A 22,116-nucleotide genomic window follows, 5' to 3' on the forward strand; every position below is an offset into this window, starting at 1 on the left:
GTCTAGTGATTCGTTCAAGGTCCCAATTAGTAAGCAGTGATCTATTCTAACAATTTTGCAACACAGTCTGCAACAATCTCATATTAATGGATAGGTACTCCCATATAGTTTATAAAATTTGAATACCGAATATTTTAACACAGATCTTAAATATAGGAACTCCAGAAAACACAAATGAGTCACTTAATCTAATAAACAGGTGACACACTGAGTTCATTTTGCCTCAATTTCATACTTCAAGACACTACTGATTAAGAAAAGGGCCCTTAGAGTGACCAGGTCATGTTTACTTAAGTCATCCTTGAGCATCAAATTAAAATTCCCAGCTTTCTCACATAAGTGTCCTGAGTAGGCAAATCTAGAGAGACAGAAGGTAGAACATGGGTTACCTTGGGCTAGAGGAGGAAAAATGGGGGCAAAAGAGTGAGTACAAGCCTTCTTTTTGGAGTGATGAAAAGGTTCTAAAATTACATTACAGTGATGGTTACACCTCTGTAAATACACTAAAAACCACTGGATTGTACACTTCTAAGGGGTTAATTTTGTGATATGTAAGTTATATGATATAATAAAGCTGTTAGAAAACAGTTTCCAGGGTTCAGTACCAAGTGATCTCTAGTCACTCCACGTGGCTGCTGTCTTCCAGAATAAACATGAAAACCAGATGTTTTGATGATGAGAATAAAGACCATGCCTGTGAGGCTGGTGAGTTTTCTTTGGAAGCAGTAATTGGCATTCATTACTCAAATGCCATTAGGTAAGTAGTGACTGGTATAAGCTTTTGACTTTTACCAAGCCAGAAAGAATGGAAATATAATTTCATTCATCATTACTAAAATGCTTTTAGGTGTACAGAATGAAATATAGGAAATAACAGCAACTGGGGCATCAAAAGACCTCAAAAGGCCCAAAAGACTCTGAGTCAACTAGAACCTTGTGGCCTTGGGGACTCAATCATTCTTCAGCTATAAAATGAGGAGGGGGAACAATGAAGCCAACTCCTCTAAGACTCATTTCCATCTTTGTTATTCCAGTTGAATCATTTCTAATAAGGATCATCTCACTATGTGACTCGTCCCTTTCTAAACAGCATCAGCTGCTTTTACAAGCAAAGTGTTAATGAGACATACTGGAAATCCATTGAGAGTGTCTTTCCTAGACTCATGTTTCAAGTGTTTAAGTGAGCTCCCTCCAACATCCCTTATGAAATAAACTATCTACCTTAACATTGGAATGGCTACTCCACTGACTAAAATTTAAAACCTGATAGATAAAATCAAAGGGCAACTTCCTATAACAATGTATAAACATAGCAAAAACAATTGTTCTCCAAAATGAAATTATCCTGGCCTTTATAAAAATTGATCTCACCTCAAATCTAGCCTATTTCTCCTAATCTATTTTAATTTTCATTATAAAAATGATAATTTCTTCTTAAAAGGAACCTTAGATTTGCAAACTATGTGAGGAAAGTTAAAATCATTCTTAAAGCCACCACCTTAAATAGATTGTGGGTGACGTTAACCTACAATTAAACTTTGGTACATCTTGTTCTCATTTTTTTCTCTCCACAATAGTTTTTTTTTTCCCCAAATATAATCATGTTTAAAAATATTAATATGTGGAAAAGTATATAGAGAAAAGAAAATATAAACTACCAGAAATAACCACTTTCAAATAATCCCTAAACCCCTAGTCCTTAAGGTGACCACCATTTCTGCTCTCCCTAAGCATAACACAAATAGGTATATATATATATATATTTTTTTTTTTTTTAAGATTTTTTTTGACAGAGAGAGACACAGAAAGAGAGGGAACATTTGATTTCTTTTCTTTCTTTTCTTTAAACTTAGTTCCTTAATCTATGAGCTATGCTTTTAAACATTGTCAAAGATTCCAAACTTATTTGTCACATGTTTAAGTTTTAGCAAAACTAGACTGTTATCTGTCCAACATTTTCAAGTGCACATTTACATTTTTAAAGGAAATACACTTCTCATAGTCTTAAAGAGACTATGAGAAGTCTCACAGTCTTCTTTGAGAAGACGACTTCTTTCCACTTAGCCTCAGAAAGGCTTCAGGACTAACAAAATAACCAGAGCTTTGATTACCAGCAGGAAATCATAGTGGGCAGGAATAAAGAGGACACTCCTCATACAGGCCAAATCAAAGTGAAACAATCTGAAGATCCAAGCCTTAGTGGTTTTATTATTTTAGCTTTTTAAAGTCTCAGAACTCCAAGGTTAGCTTAAGTACAAAGTTAAAACACAGTTTTCAGTGCTGTGGGCTTACGCTCCAGGTGGACTGGTCACCATTCCACCATTCGTTCAGTGACATTGGGCAAACTGCCCCTTGCCACTGGTCATGAGCAGAACAGGTGAGAAAGCAGGGAACAAGCTCACCTCCCACCTGTAGAAAAAGAACACAAAGGACATGTCCTGCTGACAGTAGGTCAACAGAAACATCCCGGAGTATGACGAGCAACACAGATGTCAGTGTTTATATGGTTGTTTCTCATTAATAAGAAATATTGGATGGGGCGCTCCCTGCTTGTGTTCCCTCTCTTGCTGTCTCTCTCTCTGTCAAATAAATAAATATCTTCAAAGAAAGAAAAGAAAGAAACGTTGGGTGATACTTCCCAAGAACATCCACTTCTCATACTGATTTTTTTCCCCCACTAGAGCATTCCTCTGAGGCACAACACTGGTGTTATGCTATGACTTGGGATAAAGGGCATCACCTTCCCAGGGTGATGACTTGGGATAAAGGGCATCACCTTCCCAGGGCAGTTTCCTCGACCATAAAATGAGGAGAAAGACAGCTGGCCTCTTAGGGTTGTTGTGAGGAGCACCTAAGAGGCTTAGGACAGGGACTGCCCTTGGGAAACGGTTTCAGTATTAGCTGTTGTTGTTGTTCTATTATTATTATTCCCAGCACCGGCTCTCCTACTCCTGCTAGGACTATTATTACCACCCACTCCTGCCAGAAATGCCAGAATGCCAGAAATGGCGAGTGTTTTGGAATGAAAGGGGGAACTGGAAAGGTCTGTGGTCAGATCAGCCTCAGGAGTAGTCTGTCCTCAGGCTTTGCAATCTGTCTGGGAGGTTAGTATTTACTGTCACCGTGAAACAGTGAGTGTCTCAGATGGGGGGTACCACAATCCCTCCCCCCACCCACACCCCCACACACTTTCTGATACACCAGCACAAGATTCCTGTGCATCAGCTCCTTCAGTGAGCGGGGCTAAGCAAGGACCCAGGAGTTACACGACACCTTGGTGGCTCAGTCAGTTAAGCGTCAGCCTTCTACTCAGGTCATGATCCCAGGGTTCTGGGATCGAGACCCGCATCGGGCTCCCTGCCCAGCGGGGAGACTGCTTCTTCCTCTGCCTGCTGCTCCCCCTGCTCGTGAATACACTCTCTGACAAATAAATAAATAAAATCTATTAAAAAAAAAAAAAAAAAAAAGAACCCTGATTCCAGGGGTTAGGTGTGGAAAAAGGCAGTGGTGGCCCTGCTCCCTGGAGCCTTTCTGAAAATCCTACAAAGCCTGAAACTGCAGACCAGGAGCCCAAACCTCCCCAAACGGGCACCGTGAAGATCTGGACCAGGGGGGTGTAATGCAAGCCACCAGGGACATGAACGGATTTACTGAGGTTCAGCAGTCAGAAAGCGTTTCTTCTAAGATCACCTTTCCTCCTACATACTCATTTCTTTCCTCTGAGTGCCTATCTTCCACAGTCAGTCAGTGCTCCCAATGCTTGGGGTGTGGGCCAATTCATACTAACACCATGGGTCCAAAGATTTGTCTCCAACCTTGAAGCTCTCAGTGTTTGTCAAAGAAAATAAGGATCACGTGCTTCTGCGTCACCAGCTAGGTTGGTCCGATTTAAAGATTTAGGAAACACCAAGACTACTCCGAATACCAGCAAGAAGGCAGGCTTGGTCACAAGTGATCCGCTCAGAGTTTCACTTAACATTACATGGTATGCAATGAGAAAAACACCCGTCTCTACTTGATTTCAGGCAACAGGCAGAGGCGTAACAAAACTAAACCATCCCAGCAAGATGAGAACAAGAATGACAGCAGGTGGTCCCAACCTAGAGTCAGGAAGAAGATCTGCTCAGACACTTCATCCTCAAATTACCATTTCTGAGCACCCTACTGTATGGTCTTTTTTTCCTTCCCCATGTTTGCGGGAAATTATTTTGAATGAATATTCTTTGGGAAGACCCTAAAATCTGGCTTTCTAGGGAGTTTCCCCTCTTATTCTATACCTGTCACATTTCTTTATTTGTGCTTCTACTCGGTAGTATTGATTGGTGCTCTCTCATTACAAGGCTGGGAAGCCCTTGGGAACGCAGAAACAGACCTCCCAGACAAAAATGAGTTTTGTGTGAGCTTTTTCAGACTCTTATCTGTGCCAATTAAGGAAAATAATTAATGAGCAAAATATTCTTAACATTGTTCTTTGTTAAGTGGGTGCCTGGGTGGCTCAGTGGGTTAAAGCCTCTGCCTTCAGCTCAGGTAATGATCTCAGGGTCCTGGGATTGGCCCTGCATCCGGTTCTCTGCTCAGCAAGGGGTCTGCTTCCACCTCTCTCTCTGCCTGCCTCTTTGCCTACTTGTGATCTCTACCTATCAAATAAATAAATAAAATGTTTAAAAAAAAAAAACACACTGTTCTTTAAAATCATGGGACAGCTATAATCACTTTGACAATAGTCTTCCTTTAAGTTTGAAGTTGAGCACATTTAATATTAATAGTATAATGGTGCAAATATGCAGTGAGAACATATATTAAGTTATAGTAGTCTTTTTTTTTTTTTTAAGCTAAAATGACCTACTGGATTTGCTGTTAAAAAAAAGATCTACAGAGGCAGGGGCAATAACTTAACTGGACTGTTGTCTCTCAAGGTATAAAGAACAGTCAATTTTGTAACCCTGAAATGGCATGCGGCCGTAACTTTACAACTTCAGTTTCAGCAGATACGGAAACTGTGATCCTTAAGGAACCGCAGTCCTCAAAGATGTTTTGAAAGTTCCTTTTTGTCTCTCTTTCCCCTCAATTTTATTTTTTTAAACAGGGAGGAACATGGAAGAACAGATCCTTTCTTAAGACACTGTCTTTCCCACTGGGGGAAGAAAGGGGCAGAACAAAGCAGCAGTAACAGAAGCGCACTTGCATTCTTTAGAAATACAAATACATTACCTCGAACTAAAGCACACTTAACGTGAAAACAGACTATCCCGTAGAGTGTTCCAAACTTTCAAACGTCACCCAATTTAACTACTCTTGCAGAACAATTTCACGCGGGGTTGCTTTGGTGACAATAATAAAGGTGAAACTGCTCTCTAGGTCTCTAATGAAACTAAAGAAGATACGTTCTCAGCACTTACTGCTATTCACTGAATTTCATTTTGTTACTATTAGCAATACTTCAGTGTCTTACAGGGCACACTCCATCGTCAGTGGGATTTACTCCAGAAGTAATCTCGGATTCCGAGGAATTACATAAGAATAAAAACAGGGACAAATAAAGAAGGGATTCAGCCCAGCTTGACCCACCTGTACACTCCGCCCACATGGACAGTTACTCGCGTAGTTTATGAGGCACTCTAGAAAAACGCCAGACTTTCTAGAGAAAATAACAGTGATATTCGGTTCATTTTAACTACGAGAAGTAGGCCCAAGGGAAAACTGCTTCGGGCAATCACAAGGCTGTGAGGCACCACGGCTGCCTAGGGTTCAAGAAACCTACAATCAACCACATATAAAATCACAGTTACAACGAGAAGATTTAATGGGGTGGGGGGGTACCCAAAGAAAGGAATTCAGAAAAAGGAACTGAAAATGCTTACAAACAAGTACAAACTATCAATACAACACACACATGCCATTTCATCCTAGCCTGCATGTGCCTTTAATATTGCCAAACTATGCATATATTATAAGGAGAATCCTAACCTCCAAACCTCCCCAGGAGCAACCAACTCACATTATTTTCTAAAAGAACACGGCAATGCCACAAATGCTGTGCTGACTGTCATATCGCCGGGGAGGACAGAAAGAAAATTGAACACATGCAGCAGAAAGTTCAAAATGTTATTTACTAACCTGGTGGTGCCCCTGGGAAAGTAGTCGCTTTCATACTGCTCTACACAAGGAATCTTTACTATAAAACTAATCTCCAAAGCAGCTGATAGCCCAGAGGGGAGGAAACAGGCTACCCAGACAAACACAAGGAAAGCAGTTTGTTCCCAACTTGGCAACTTAAAGTCATAGCCAAGCCCACAAAGTACTTCAGCCTATAAGCCTTAGTAATGAACTTGAAACCACTCCCCATATGTTAAATAGACACTGGGCTGCTGTGAGAATGAAAACCCACATAACACAACTGAGCAAAGGCTCCAGGCTTCATTTTTGAACTTGCTGCCTAAGAAAACCGTAACACACAAACTTAAGAGAACACTCACTCCTTTCTCCCTCTTTGGATACTGTATTAAAGCGACTCATGCATTTTAAATAGGAGGAATACAGTCTCACTGACCGCCCCCCCCCCACCGCCATTAGAGCCAGGAAATGAATTTTACAATGTTGCCCAAGTGGTTAAGTGGTGGTGATAAGTACTATGATTTCATTTTACATAAAGAGGGACATATGAAGTTACTATTTCTGAGAGAATCCAAGTCACATACTGTTTTCAGGTGGGGGGTAGCATTAATTAAGCCTAAAATCTCATTAATTATTCTAAAGTTCAAATCTACTTAAATTCAAAAGGAATATTTTAAAAAACCTTCTAGGAGCGCTGGGTGGCTCAGTCGGTTAAGCGTCTGCCTTCTGCTCAGGAAGTATTGGGACCAAACCTGGCATCATCAGGCTCCCTATTCAGTGGAGAGCTTGCTTCTCCCTTTCCCTCTACCAATTCACTCCACTTGTGCTCCCTGGCTCTCTCTATCCTTCTGTCAAATAAATAAATAAGTAAATCTTTAGGAAAAAAAAAAAAAAGAATCTTCTAACTTTAAGGTTTTTTTTTTTAATTTGAGTGTAGTTAACACACAATGTTACATTAGTTAGAAGTGTATAGCATAGTGATTCAATATTTCTATGCATTATGCTATGTTCCCCACAAGTGTAGCTACCACCCGAGGATTGGATCGTTCTAACTTATGATTCGGATTTAGTGTCTGTAAATCTAAAAGTCACTCATAATTCAGTTTCACCATCTACATTTTGGTTTTATTTAGGAAAAAAAAGACTTTTTGGTAGTATTATAGTTTATTTTAATAGTTTAAAATGGAACTGAATAGGACTCTCCATGGTTTCAAATTAAGAAATTTGAATTTTATTTCTCATTCTAGAAATACGCATTTGATAATTTCTTGAAGGCATTTAGATCTTAAAACAGTTCATAATGTTCCAGCACCTTGCTCAAGAAATAATGAAAATCCGTGCTCTGCTTTTTAACGTGACGTGTTCACAGTACCATATATACAGTCTGCTCCTAGTTTTTAACTCCAAGGACAGTTTTAATTGTCATAGCTTGCTTCCATGATTTCCACTTTGTTTAAAGAAGATCTATTTAACAAAATGGTCAAGATTACCTAACTCTGTTGTTTCTTCTAAGCCAAAAGATCAGACCAAATTTTCAAGGAAAACTCGATTCACTGGTTGCCAAACAAGATTTACATGTATTGCCGGTAACATCAAGTTACTCAAAACCTGTGAAACTTAAGCCATCGACATATAAACACAAGATCAGGCATGAAAAACTTGGAGACTCCCAAGTTTTGGGGAGTGCCCTCACTTGCCTCCCCCACCCACTCCCAGGACAGGGTTCAACAGTTTCTCATGGGGTCACTTTAGAATGACAGGGTCAAGACAGTCACCTCAGTGAGAAAATGAGAGAAGAGGCTGACACCTTAAAAAAGAGCCAGAACCCCACCTGGTGGCAAGACCAAGAAAACGCTGGAACAGTTAAACCTCAGGGGAAATATAACTCTGAAGCTGGAAGAAAAACAAAAACGCAGAAAAGGATCCGTTGTGAGTACATTAATGTCACACACAATGTGTGGTAAGGATCATGGAAAGTTTTCCACCCCCCACAAGAGCAAAATATTTCTTGAGGATACGAAAACACTCATGCAAAAAAAAAAATAATAATAATAATAATTACCCTGAAAACCATCTCTTTCATGTGGATCTGGTCTATAAACATATACAGTGATTTACATTCCTGGAAAAATCCTCTGATAAGTAATATTCATCTTTCCTTTACCCAAAAAGCTGTGATAAAAATGCCTGTGAGGTCAACATCATCTCTGAAATGGAAAAAATGTGGATAAATCCCAACCTAACCAGCTAAGTTCTGGTGGGACAGTGTCCATCACTCTGTTAAAAGGCTGTATCCCTAAGATTGTTCCTGTCTCTAGTCAAAAGTATTTCCTTCTGGGGCACCTGGGTGGCTCAGTGGGTTAAAGCCTCGGCCTTTGGTTCAGGTCATGATCTCAGGGTCCTGGGATGGAGCCCCACATCATCATCTGGCTCTCTGCTCAGCAGGGAGCCTGCTACCCTCCCCACCCCACCCCCCCACCCCCGCCCGCCTGCCTCTCTGCCTACTTGTGGTCTCTGTCTGTCAAACAAATAAATAAAATCTTTAAAAAAATGTATTTGCTTCTGCTTGACTTATTTCACTCAGCATAATCTCCTCGAGGGGGGGTGTGGGGGGGATGGGTGAGCCTGGTAGTGGGTATTAAGGAGGGCACGGACTGCATGGAGCACTGAGTGTGGTGCATAAACAATGAATCTTGGAATGCTGAAAAAATAAAATTAAATTAAAAAAATAAATAAATAAAAGGATCATCCATAACGGAAAAAAATCTTTCCTTTCGTCTCATATAAGTTATTTCTGCAAACAATCCATGTATAATATCAACCTCAATGGAGATAAAGAATAGTTAAATTCTGGGTTTCGAATTACACTGGAGTAATAAACGTTAGAAAAAAATAAAAGTGGCGTAAGATGTGATTTTTAAATAAGCCCAAGCCACACTACTGAAACTAAAACTAATAATACTAGCAGCTACTATTTAAGCTTTCACTACAAGAACTTAAGTGGTGGGCAAGGTTCTAAACTTCCTCACAAGTAGTAAATCATTTACATCTCACCACTGTCTTCTTATACCAGTTTTATAGATGAGAAAACTGAGGCCCCTAAAGGGTAAGTACCTTGCCAAACCATGAGTGGTGGAACTGGGATGAGAACCCAAGCAGTTTAGCTCTGATGTAAATGCTCCTAACCATGTACTTTATTAATTCCGCCCTCCTGAGTGCACACCACTTGGGAAATCCTGCCAGATTCTGGTCAGATGAAAGGGAGGAGCAGACGGGAGAGAACTGTTCCACGGACAGTCCTCACAATGGTGCAGAGTGGGAAAGGCTCTGGAGCCAAGCAGCCACGCAACTGAGACCAGGAGGCTTCATGGCAGGTAAGGGATCCCCAGCAGAGGGCACCCACATAGTCTTCCAAGGCAAAGAGGGAAATGGGGAACCACGCGGCCGCTGGAGGGACCACAGGGAGCAGAATAAAATGCTGCAAGGGCAGCAGGGGTCCTCTGATGTCGATCTCACAGAGGCAAAGAGGCAACCAGAGAGTTTTAACTGGAGGGTGGCCAGATATGCATGTTGGAAAGAGAAGTAAGGAGCCAGGCCTTATAGAGGAGTAGAAATTAAGAAGACGGTCCAGGGAAAGGAAGGGGCAGACCAGTGCTTTCAAATGTACAAGCTTACACTTTCCCAAGTGTTACCAAGGAGGCCGGGGCCCTAATGCTGGCAGCAGGGGTGCTTCCTAGCTCTCTTGAGGAAGCTAGGTTCAGGGCCTGAGCCGCAGAGAGTTTGTTGAGGCCATCTGCAGAGCTGGGAAACCAGGAGGAGGAGCAGGCTGGCGGGAGGAAGAGGCATAGCGGAGCCAAGCCCAGGAGCCGGACTTTGGAGGTGGAGCTGGAGGTCCCACAGGCCAGCCAGGGTGGACGTGCAGGAGAGAGGTCTGGAGCTCCAGTTCCTGGCCTGCACAGAAGGGACCCAACTAGCAGACACTGCACAAAAGGATGGAGGACTGTGGCTGGAGGGCAGCAACAGGGCACAAATGAGTCTGCTCTGGAGAGCACAGGGCATAAGAGTAAAGGGAGAAGTTTTGGATTTTTTTTTAAAAGACTTATATATTTTAGAGAGAGTGGGTGAGCAAATGGGGGAGAGGTGTAAAGAGAGAGAAAATCCTGAAGCAGGCTCCTTGCACGGAGCCCTAGACGGTGCTGGAGCCTAGGACCCTGAAATCGTGACCTCAGCTGAAGTCAAGAGTCGGAAGATCACCCAAGTGAGCCACCCAGGCACCCCAAGGGTGAGGTTTTAAGGCAAGCGGTTTCTGAAGATCTTGGACAGAATTCAGGATGGGGATGGGGAAATTTTTTGTTTTAATTTTTACTAACCTCCAGCTGAACTTGAGCGTTCCCTTCCATTACAAATGTAGGCAATGATCCGCAGTAAAAGGAGCCATACCTGTGACTCGTCACAGTAAAAATCAAAGGTGCCTTCATATCACATCACAATTACTGCAGACAACTCAAAGTATTTCCATGCATCAGTACATCAAATTATAGTAGTTACTACACCTGCCACTAGTTCCTGATATGTAATGTGTTAATAAAGGATATATATTACACTAGTACATAGTTTTTGGTGTATGGGTAACTGTATATCAGTATAATTGGTTTCCTTTGTAATCCAATGCATTCTAACTTTATGCATTTAAGTGTAGGCATTTAATTTTATGCATTAAACATTATTCTGAAAAGAAACTCATTAACTTCACTAGCATGCCAAAGGCACCCCACAGCGCACACACAAAAGTAAAGAACATCTTGGGGCACCTGGGTAGCTCAGTCAGTTAAGCATCCAACTCTTGATTTTGGCTCAGATCATGATCTCAGGGTCATCAGATCAAGTCCCACTGTGGCGAGCTCCCCACTTGGTGGGGAGTCTGCTTCAGATTCTCTCCCTCGGACCCTGCCCCTGCACACACTTGCTCTCTCTCACGTGTGCGCGTGCTCTCTCTCTCTCACACACACACTTTCTGTCTAAAATCAATAAATAAATCTTTAAAAAAAAGGAAAGAACATCTATCTGATTTAAGGGGGAAAAGAAGAAGAAAACAGAAAGGTATTTTTAAAAAGAATTCAGAAAAGGGGGAACCTAGTATGAGATGATTCAGTATTCAAATCCAGGAGCTCTGACCTGTGTTCCTCCACCAACTGCACACCCTAAAAATAGTACATAAAAATACTCCATCCCTTCATTTGCGTCAGCCAAGTGCTTTCACAAGTATCAGCTCATTCGCTCATCACAGAGATCCAGAGTAGGAAAGGTCAACCCCAAGGGCATAAGACTTCAGAGAGGTCACAACTCAGGAAGATCCCACACCTGGGGCGTGAGAAGACACAGCATCTCTCATCCTCACTCTATGGGGTTGCAGCTGTGAGCCCAGAAGACTATGTGAAATCTATCCCTTTTATCAGATCAGCTAGAACCTGACCCCAGAGGAAGGGAATAGTGAGTGCCGAGCCCAGCAAGGAGATCTTGCTTCCTTCCAGGCTTCCATCTACAGGCAAGGCTAACAATTTATTTGGATTCTTTGCTCCAAGCTCTTTTATTTTGTTCTCATTGATGATCCAGGGTGAGTTACCAAATTTACAGTATTCCAACTATTTAATTTTCCTTTGGCTATAACCAGAACAGAAGCCTGTATTTAAGCAATTAGTTTGAAATTAGATAGACAAGCTAAAACAATGTGCTCTCTGTTCTCTCCTAGCTGTGCCCGCTAACTGGCGTTCATTATTTAATCTGTGACGCGTGTTGCCAGGGCTGCATTAGTAACAACGTGGCTTATTGTCTTCACATCCATTCCCTATTCTGCAACATTTGTCATGGCTCAGATCTATATTTTATTTATTTTGCTTCCTTCACAAGGTCATTTTCTTAACTGCTACCAATTGATCTAAACTATATTCTAACCCCCCAAAAGGTAATGACGTTTTGGAACTCAGTAATGAGAAGAAACTTAAGGTGCAAGGACAGACACCCTTTTAGATTACTGCAAATTTACACAAAATTGTATCATTAAAGCATATTTTATTTTATGGTTGACTAAATAACCTATCTTTAATTTTTTCTTATAACCTGATCAATTCACAGATTACTTGGCATCTTCTCATATAATGGCATGCGGTTCCTTTTTCACAATGGGGCTTTATATGACTGATGTAATACGGTCTTCTGAAAAAAACACACACAAGTTGACTATTTCTTAACATGTGTATTAAAACATAAATTATTATGCTTATTAATGGACGTTTCATTTCTAAGGTCCCTATTCCTTCTTTCCATAAGAAGGACCCATAGTTAAAGTGGTTACTTGCCTTCTACTCACATTAGAATGGGAATTAGAGTGGGAATTAGAATGGGGATTCTTGTGGGTGAAAACAGAAGTTCAAAATTGGTTTCCAGACCCTGGGAACAGAATGGAACCCTCCTGCTCTTGCCTCTCCATGGACACGTGGACATGTTGGATACACAGAGTCAGCATAGCCACCCACTGTATGTGCTGTGAAGGGTAGTATCCTGGCCACCTGCACGGGGGTTGGGGGGAGAAGGAACCGAAAGCAAGCCTGTGATGTTACCTTCTGTCCTAACCACCCAGAAGCACTCTCTGCCATGCTTGCCCAATCTAAGAAGCTGGAAGGATTCCCGTGCCCTGGTAGTTCATGTCGCCTGAAGCCACCTGCTCTTGTTCCTACCCTGTTTTCTTTACATTGCTCTCGGACAGCTTCCTCATTATACTTCTTCCACCAGTCACAAAGGTTTGGTCAATTTTTCACACCCCCTAATTCTTCCCCGATTCGGGTTTATGTCATTGCTCCACCTGTGATGCCTTTCTCCTTCCCAACCAGTAAAAGAGTAAAACACTCCCCAGCTTTTCCAGGGGCAACCCAAACCCACATCCTCTGCAAATCCTTCTCAGATCACCTGGGTTTAGGGGAAAAAAAAATCGTTTTTATTTATCACACCTAGAACAATCAGCAGCAAACGTGTTAGACAACTAATCATGCCTGATGAAGTTTCCATTGTTGTCTGGACTGCTTATTTAAATATCCTATGGCATTTAATTTTTCACATAGTTATATCTGTTTCCTCTAACTAATTTACCAATAACAGCAGATCATAGGTTACACCTCTAAAATCGACTATTGTAGAAAGCATACACCAGGCAAATTAATTTTACCTTATATAGCATTCATATCTATTTGATGATTATGAGACTTAATTCATTTATATTTTTAAATAGTAATTATAGTAACAGCTATAACCACACTATCTTACTATACTCGATATTTTATGACATTCACATCTGCCCTATGAAGTAGATAACCATTATTTTACCCATATCTCAGATGAAGAAAATGGGGCCAACAAGGTTAACTTGTCTGTAGTCATCCATTCTACATATATTTACTGAGCACCTTTTATGTGACAGGCATTGTTAACAGCATTTAATGATTCCAAGGAGAAATTTCCCTTTCCTCAGGGAACTTGTATTCTATTGGGACAGATGGACTACCAACAAATAAATACCAAACCAGATAATGCTAAGTGCTAAGAAGGAAATCAAAGCAGGGTGAGGGACTAGAGAGTGATTATCAGGTAGGAGGACACTCCTGAGGTAGGGTAGTCAGAAAAAGCCTCTCTGGGGAGATAACACTTAAACAGAGACCTGAATGGAGTAGGGTAGCAAGCCATGTCATTATCTGGGGGAAAGATCCCAGGTAGAAGAAACAGAAACAGCAGAGGCCCTGAGGTCAAAACAAGCTTGGAGTGTTCCTGGAAAAGCTCCAAAAGGTTTTTAATCAGGGGAGTGAAATACTGTGACATTTTAAAACATTATTCTAGTTGTACAGCTAAAGAACAGACCAAGAGAAAGCAGATTATGTAGAAACCCACAGTAAACCCCGTGGGAGATGTTGGTAGCTTGGACTGAAATGACGGCTATGTAGAGAGATCTAAGGTATACTGTGAAGACAGAGCCAGGAGAATATTCTGATGAGGGTTGTCAGTCTTCTGTGTGGGATGTAAGAGAAAGATGTCAAGGAAAATTCTAAGACGGGCATATAAGCAACAGGGATAAAAGTCCAAATACTGAACTGGAAACACAATGGGTGGTGGAGAGTAAGGAAGGGCAGTATGTTTTAGAGGAAAATCAAGAGTTCCTTTTTGCATGGATTAAGTTTGATACACTTTATTTTTTTTTAAGATTTTATTTATTTATTTATTGAGAGAGAGAGAGAGAGCACATGCAAGTAGAGGGAGGAGGAGAAGGAAAGGAAGAGAGAGAATCTCAAGCAGACTCTGTGCTGAACATGGAGCCTGACACAGGGCTCGATCCCATGACCTTGAGATCATGACCTGAGGTGAAATCAAGAGTCAGACACTTAACTGGCTGAGTCCCTGATATACCTTTTAGATACCCAAATGGGGATCAGGAGGATGTTGTATCTGTAAGTCTGGGGTTTGGCTATATAAGGCCAGGATTCTGAACTGAGATATAAAATTGGGAATCACATGGCTTTAAATAACATATTTACACCATCTGACCTACTGAGAATGGACAAAGCACAGGAGGTTAGGACTGAGGCTCAGGACCTTCTAACATCTAAATGTTAGGAAGAAGAGAAGGATATAGCAAAGGAGGCCAAAACAAAGCAGATGGGAAGATGGGAAGAAAAGAGGGAAAGCATGATGAGATAGAAGCCAAGTGAAGAAAATGCTTCAAGTATAGAGTGATCAGTTATGTCAAGGCAGCTGAGAAATGAAGAAAGAGGAAGACTGAACTTGCCACTGGAGATAGCAACATGGAGGTCACTGGTGATGAGACAAGAGTGGTTTCAGGGGAACTGGGCACAAAAATCTAAATGGAGTGAGTTCAAATGAGAATGTGACTACATGACATTGCTGAGAGAAATTAAAGATCTAAATAGTGGATATATCATATTCATGACTATAAAAACTAAATATTGTTAAGAAGTCAGTTTTCCACAAACTGATCTAACAGATTCAGCAATCCTAATCATAAATATCTCACTGGACTTTTCTTTAGAAATGGACAAGCTGATTCTAAAATGTGTTTAGAAAAGCAAATGACCTAGAATAGCCAAAGCAATCATAAAAAATAAGACCAAAGCTGGAGGGCTTATACTACCTGAATTTAAGGCTTTGACTAGTAAGTCTACAGTGTGATACTGACAAGGAATCAACTAACAGATGAATGAGACAGAACAGAGAGCTCCGGGACTGACCCACATTTATATGGGCATTTGAATTTTCACAAACCAACAGAAAAAGCCAATAAAGGAGGAAAGGATCTACAACTGATGCTAAAACACCTGAATTCCTGTATGACAAAAATAAATAAATCTTGACCCTTAACCTTGTACCATGTATAAAAATTAATTTCAGATGGATCAGAACCCTAAATGTAAATGCTAAAGCTGTAAAGTTTTTAGATATGACACAGAAAGGAATAAACACAAAGGGAAAAAAAATTGGACTCCATCAAAGTTTAAAATTTCTGTTCATCAAAAAGACAGCATTAAGAAAATGAATAGGTAAATCTCAGCCTGGAGGAAAACATATGTAAATATATGTAAATCACATATCTGCCCAAGGACTTCAGTTCAGTAAAAAGAGAGCAAAACATCTGATGGGAGACTTCACAGAAGAAGATAAACTAATGATTGATAAGCACAGGGAAAAAATGCTCAATGTCAATATTTATCAAAGAAATTTGGGGCACCTGGGTGGCTCTGTGGGTTAAAGCCTCCGCCTTCGGCTCAGGTCATGATCTCAGGGTCCTGGAACCTGGGACCGAGCCCCACATTAGGCTCTCAGCTCAGCAGGGAGCCTGCTTCACCACCAAGTCCCCCCTCTCCCCCCGCTCCTCCCCGCCCCGCCTGCCTCTCTGCCTACTTGTGGTCTCTGTCAAACAAATAAATAAATAAAATCTTAAAAAAAAAAAAAAAAGAAAGAAAGAAATTTAAATAAAAAGCACAACGAGATATCACTACATACATAAGCACCAGAATAGAGAAAATCAAATACTGGCAAGAAAGTAGAACAATCAGAATTCTGACAGACTGTTGGTCCAAGTGTAAAACAATTCAACCATTTTTTTTAAAAAGTTCTGGCAGTTTCTTATAGAACTAAACATAGACCTACCCCATAACCAAATAATTTCACACCTAAGTGTTTAGTCAAGAGAAAAGAAAACACATATCCACAAAAAGACGTTTGTGTTTGTTCATGGCAGGTTTATTCATAATAGCCGAAACCGGAAAGAGCTCACCCATCCATCAAAAAAAACGAGAAACAACAGTGGCATAAACAATGGGATAATAATTAGCAATAGAATACCTAATGATGGAATGACGCGGAGCAACAGAAAGGCATGAAATACACACGACATCGATGAATCTCCAAAATATTACGCTGCGTGAAAGAATTTACAAAAAAAGAGTACATCGTGGAGCATGAGGGAAATTTCTGTGGGGACGGTCATATTCCATACCTTGATAAGGGTCTGGATTGCAGCAGTGGTGTGTGCATTCATCAGAACTCTGAGTGGTTCACTCCAGATCCGTGCAGTTCAGTGTATATAAATTTTACCTCAAAAGAGAAAAGGACTCAACAAATACTGACCTGAATTTAACTGGAGAGATTAGGACAGACCCTACTGATGCCTGCAACTTAGTTTAAAATTTATCCAAACAGAAGATGTATTGATCAGAGGATAGGGGATGGACAGATGGCAAGATGTGCGTTAAAGCAAATAAGACAAAACAGAATCTAGGTGGTGGTTTAAATTTAAAATTCAACTTTTCCGTATGTTTGAAAATATTCATAATAAAATGCTGGGCAGGGGAGAGAGTAAAAGGAAAGGAATTGGAGGCAGTGAGAGCAGACAATTTACTCAAAAGAGTTTTGTTTTAAAGAGGAACAGAGAGGGGTGCCTGGGTAGTGGTGTCTGTTAAGCGCCCAGCTCTTGGTTTCAGCTCAGGTCCTAATCTCAGAGCTGTGGGATCAAGCCCCGAGTTGGACTCCGCTCTCCGTCCAAAGTCTGCTTAACATTCTTTCTCTCCCTCACTCTGTGCCCCTCTCCTGCCCCCACCCTCTCTAAAATAAATGAATCTTTAAAAAAAAAAAAAAAAGAGGAAGAAGAGGTAGGGCAAAGCTGGTGAGAGACAAAGGATTAAAAGGTGTATCTTTAAAGAAGAGACATATTACAGAATATTTGAGTAGTAAGAATGACCCAGCAAAAAGAGGAATGATGATGAAGCCAGTGGGAGAATCCTGTTTGGAAACCAAGTTCTGAACAGACAAGAGCACAAGACGTGGTTGAACAGGGCTAAGGGGACCTCCCAGGAGCACACACAGCTCATTCACGGCAACGAGCGGGCCTTCGGGGGACAGAATTATGTGTGAAGACAGAAGGATTTGGCAGTGGGGAGAGGAGGTGCTGCTCTTCTGACTGCTTCTAGTTTCCTAGTGAAGTAAGCAGCAGAATCATTAGCAGAGAGAGAGACAAGAGGAGATATTTGAGGTTTGAGCACAGAGACAAAGGTGTGAAATAGCTACTTGGGAGAGGGAAAGAATGAATTTACTGGGAAATGTGGTAGGATGTCCAGAGAGTGCTGAGTGTCACTGGAGAGGGGGTACTGGTCATTTTAATGTCATCAGAGGAGAGTGTGTGTGTGTGTGTGTGTGTGTGTGTGTTTCCCAGGTACACTCAGCTGTTTGGAAGAGGAGTGCAGAGTAATACCGGTACAAACCCAATTTTTGCCAGGATTGGGTTTTGCAGGAGAGTAAGGCAGAGGGAGGAGAGGGGCAACACAATGGACCATAGACAGAAAAGTGAGAAGGGGAAGGGCAGAACACAGGGGGCACTGATGGAAAGCAAAATGGTAGCCGTCAAGGGCTAGAGGTAAAAATCAATCTGGAGATATCAGAAGTGAGCAGAAAAACTGGTAAAGGGTAGAGCTGGGATTTGAACCCGCATGTCTGACTCCTGTGTCCACTCTCCTAACTGTAACACTCTCTAGCATCTTCAGCCCTGTGGCCTCTATAATTCTCTGCACTTGGATAGTGTATGAACCAATTTGGTCAAAGACTCTTAGGGACTATATGCCCTCATTTGCTGAAACATAGTTTCTATAGAAATGTGTTTTTTTTTTTTTAAGATTTTTATTTATTTGACAGACAGAGATCACAAGTAGGCAGAGAGGTAGGCAGAGAGAGAGGAAGGGAAGCAGGCTCCCCGCTGAGCCGAGAGCCCAATGCGAGGCTCAATCCCAGGACCCTGGGATCATGACCTGAGCCGAAGGCAGAGGCTTTAACCCACTAAGCCACCCAGGCGCCCCAGAAATGTTCTTTATTTTCATGGAATGGGAAATACAAGACAAAGAGTTGGTATGATTTTCCATCCCAACTATTGACTGGAAGAGAAAAATTTATTCTCCTGTCTCTAAACACATGCCTTCTGGTCTAATATTTCCCACTCCTAAGGAGAATGAGTTGCTACTTGGAACAAAATAAATAGAACATTAGAAGGATTTGAAGAAACTAGACTCGAAGTAATTATTTCAAAAGAAGTTATTTTAAAAATATTTAAGCACTGGGGCGCCTGAGTGACTCAGTCAGTTAAGTGTCTGACTCTTGCTTTCAGCTCAGGTCATGATCTCAGGGTTATGGGATGGAGCTTGGATCGGATTCCACGCTCAGTGGGGAGTCTGCTAGGGTTCTCTCTCCCTCCCCCTCTGGAACTCCCCCTACTCACACTTGCACACTCTCTCTCAAATCAATAAACAAATAAAATCTTTTTAAAAATTTAAGCATTAAGTCCCCTCACTCTCAAGGGAAAAAAAAAAAAGATGCCATGACTCTTTCAGGCATTCAGAATTTTAGATGGACTGCTAACTGGAATTTTGAGAGACTGTTTTAAGGTCCCACACCCTCACTAGCATTTAAGCACTACAGGGAAAAGTCCAGATTCCCTAGCCTGGCCTTCCGCTATTCAAGTCCAGCCTTTACCACCTCCCCTCCCCTGCACAAATATCATGTCCCGGGCAGGTGAACACCCCTTCTGCCTACAAGAACCCTCCCGCCTTACCTCTGATCTTCTGTTCTTCCTGCTCCCTCTACCCAGTCCACCCCTTCCACCTGCCCAATCTCTGCCCATGCACATCCTCTCACCCTTCAGGTTCCAGCTCAAACACAGACTCCACGCCACACAGTGACCTTAGTCCTCTGGGACAGCCAACGCTCTACATTTGATCTCTTCAGATGTCTATCTAATCGTATCTGTAGCATAGCTATTGGGTACCTATAGAATCTACCTCCTTTCCGAGAATCATCTAGTATCCCAAACTGGGACTCTCCATGATTTATCTTGTATTGGGCTCTGAATGCCTCACATTGTGCCTGGCATAAGAATGAACCAATAAACAGCTGTTGACAGTACAAGTAAACATTTTAGAGCGTCTAATCAGGAAAAGTTCCACACAATGGTAGGTGTGTCTATTTTAAGCTCAGCATTCTGTGCCTGATAGTAAGTTAACTCAGAGGTCCAGATTTCTGAATTGTGGGCTATTGCCAAATCATCATTCAAAAAGTTTACCCCAGGGGTGCCTGGGTGGCTCAGTGGGTTAAAGCCTGTGCCTTCAGCTCAGGTCATGATCCCAGGGTCCTGGAATCGAGCCCCGCATTGGGCTCTCTGCTCAGCAGGGAGCTTGTTTCCTCCTCTCTCTCTGCCTGCCTCTCTGCCTACTTGTGATCTCTGCCTGTCAAATAAATAAATAAAATCTTAAAAAAAAAAAAAAGTTTACCCCAACTTAAATGCCCATCGCAAGGTTCTAACAATTTATGTATGTACCTCACCAGTATAATAGCATTCTCCAACAGATGCAACACGTGAACCATAAATGTGAAAACCACATATGTCATATTAAATTTTCTAGCAGTCACATTAAAAGGTAAAAGAAACAACTGAAAATAAGTTAATGACATTTTATTTAACTGAATTTGTCCAAAACTACAAGGTAATTTCAACATCTGATTCATATGAAAGTTATTAAGGAAATATTTTACATTTCTTTTGTACCCAATCTTTGAAATCCAATGCACATTTTACACTCAGAGCACACTTCAGTTTGGACTGGCCACATTTCCAGTGCTTTACAGCCACACGTATCTGTACCAAACTGGACAGCACAGATCTGGAATGTCCTGAAGGACAGAGGCTGCTTCTTTTCAGCCCCATGGTCTCCACAGTGATTTCAGTACCACAAGCATGTAAACTCAAGTGTGTAAAAGGACCAAGCTGGCACAAGGCGTGCAGCATAAAGGGTTCCACAGCCGCCAGCTCCCGCTCCTTTATGCGCAACAGATGCTCAAGAAAGGCCTCTGGGATTGAACTTCCCAGGTGGAAACGGTGCCACCCAATTAAGGCCATCAGGCTACTCCCCAAGGACCCCTGTGACCCTAATGTGGTCTCATGGCACCTTTTCATAGTATAAGAATATTTTACTCACCAACAAACTATCTGAACTACATGGAAATAATAGCTTCTTAAATGAATAGTATCCTGGTCTTCATCGGGCCCCCGTGAGTTTGGTTTCTAGCAAATGTGTAGGGTTCATTGACCCCTGATGAATTAATGAAAGTGATTTCTGAAGCTGCAAAGCTGAAGACAATATTCAGGAAGCTAGAACCACGGAGGAGTCGATCTAAACTGGCAGGGCAGACCGAACCCACCCTGCGTTCCTGCCTCAGGGGTTAGTAAATCAACTGAGTGACCTAAGCAGTTAACGCAGGTCTTGAATTCTCAAGGAATTAGAATAGGGTAAACAAATCAGAATCCTAAAAATAACCTAACATAATTAAACACTATTTAAGAATTCAAAAGGCATTTCAGAATCTCTTAAGCATCAAAGGAACATTATCATCATAAACTTATATTGGATGGCACCATAAAACTTGTGAATTTAAGCATTCATGTTGTCTGAGCTTCTGGGATATTTGATTACATACTCAAAATGCAAATGAACAAGTCTATTATATAGATACACACATAGATAACACATACATAATATAAAGCTCGACCTGACAAAATTTCCACTAGAATAGGTATCACGGGAATTTCCCTACCAATTCTGGGGTCAAGCGAATACATCATACAACACGTGCATTGCCTTGTGGTTATGTCTCCTGCTAATTCACTCCCTTTATTAGTAGGTCATCATTGCATAAAATCTTCTCTCCTCTGTCCACTCATTCTTTGCGCCTTGTATGTTCACCCACAGCACCCATGCAGTCGTTCACCAAACAAATAGTTGTGAGTGCACATCTCCAGCAGAATGCTAAGCCCCCAGCGCACAACAGAGAATGAGACAGTGTGGTCTTGGCCCTGGGGAAGCTTACAGTTGAATTCTCACTGCTCATTCTGCTTTTCCATTGCTAGCCTCCCTCCGAGAAGCTCAGGGCTGCAGGCCAGGGTGGAGGTACCCACTAACAGGAATCTGGCTGGGGTTTTACGGACTCTGTACCATAAATCAGGCTGTCTGGTGAATTTCCTTCCTTAGAATGTGGTCATCTGTGTTCAACACAGACTGACTTTCCAAATTAGTTATGTTGAAATGGTCTATCTGCACTGAGTATTTTCCCCCTTTTTTCTTAAAATCAAGTTACTTTCCATTGGTAATTCCTGCTGTTTGGGCTTTTTTTTTTTTTCATTTTTATGTTTTCATTACATAAAAATCCGGGTGCCCCCAAGTGGCTAAAGCTTCTCTCACATTGACCGACCGTACAAAAATGCAGCACCCCAGAAAAACCTCACAACGATAATATTAACCCAAGTGAATTTATACCCCAGGAATCTAAAGTATATTTGCTTATGTTATAATTTATTTGATGTCAACATGCCTGGAAAATAAAATTAAGGATGTTTTTCCCTTTTTAATG

General features: G+C 41.4%; 1 protein-coding gene across 2 annotated transcripts in view; it reads right to left on the reverse strand.

The window, feature by feature from the left end:
- PLD1 (phospholipase D1) overlaps positions 1–22,116 on the reverse strand; it is a 191,914-nt gene that overhangs the window by 145,568 nt on the left and 24,230 nt on the right. The window contains exon 1 of one of the 2 annotated variants that reach the window (XM_032847941.1): positions 6,125–6,228. The exons of the other annotated variant lie outside the window; for it this stretch is intronic. The gene's annotated coding sequence lies outside the window, so the exon portion shown is untranslated. Of the gene's footprint in view, positions 1–6,124; positions 6,229–22,116 lie in introns of those variants that run through there. 2 annotated transcript variants of the gene reach the window in all.

This window comes from Lontra canadensis, unplaced genomic scaffold (genome assembly GCF_010015895.1).
Source record: "Lontra canadensis isolate GAN:19392208 unplaced genomic scaffold, GSC_riverotter_1.0 scaffold196, whole genome shotgun sequence".
NCBI lineage: Eukaryota > Metazoa > Chordata > Mammalia > Carnivora > Mustelidae > Lontra > Lontra canadensis.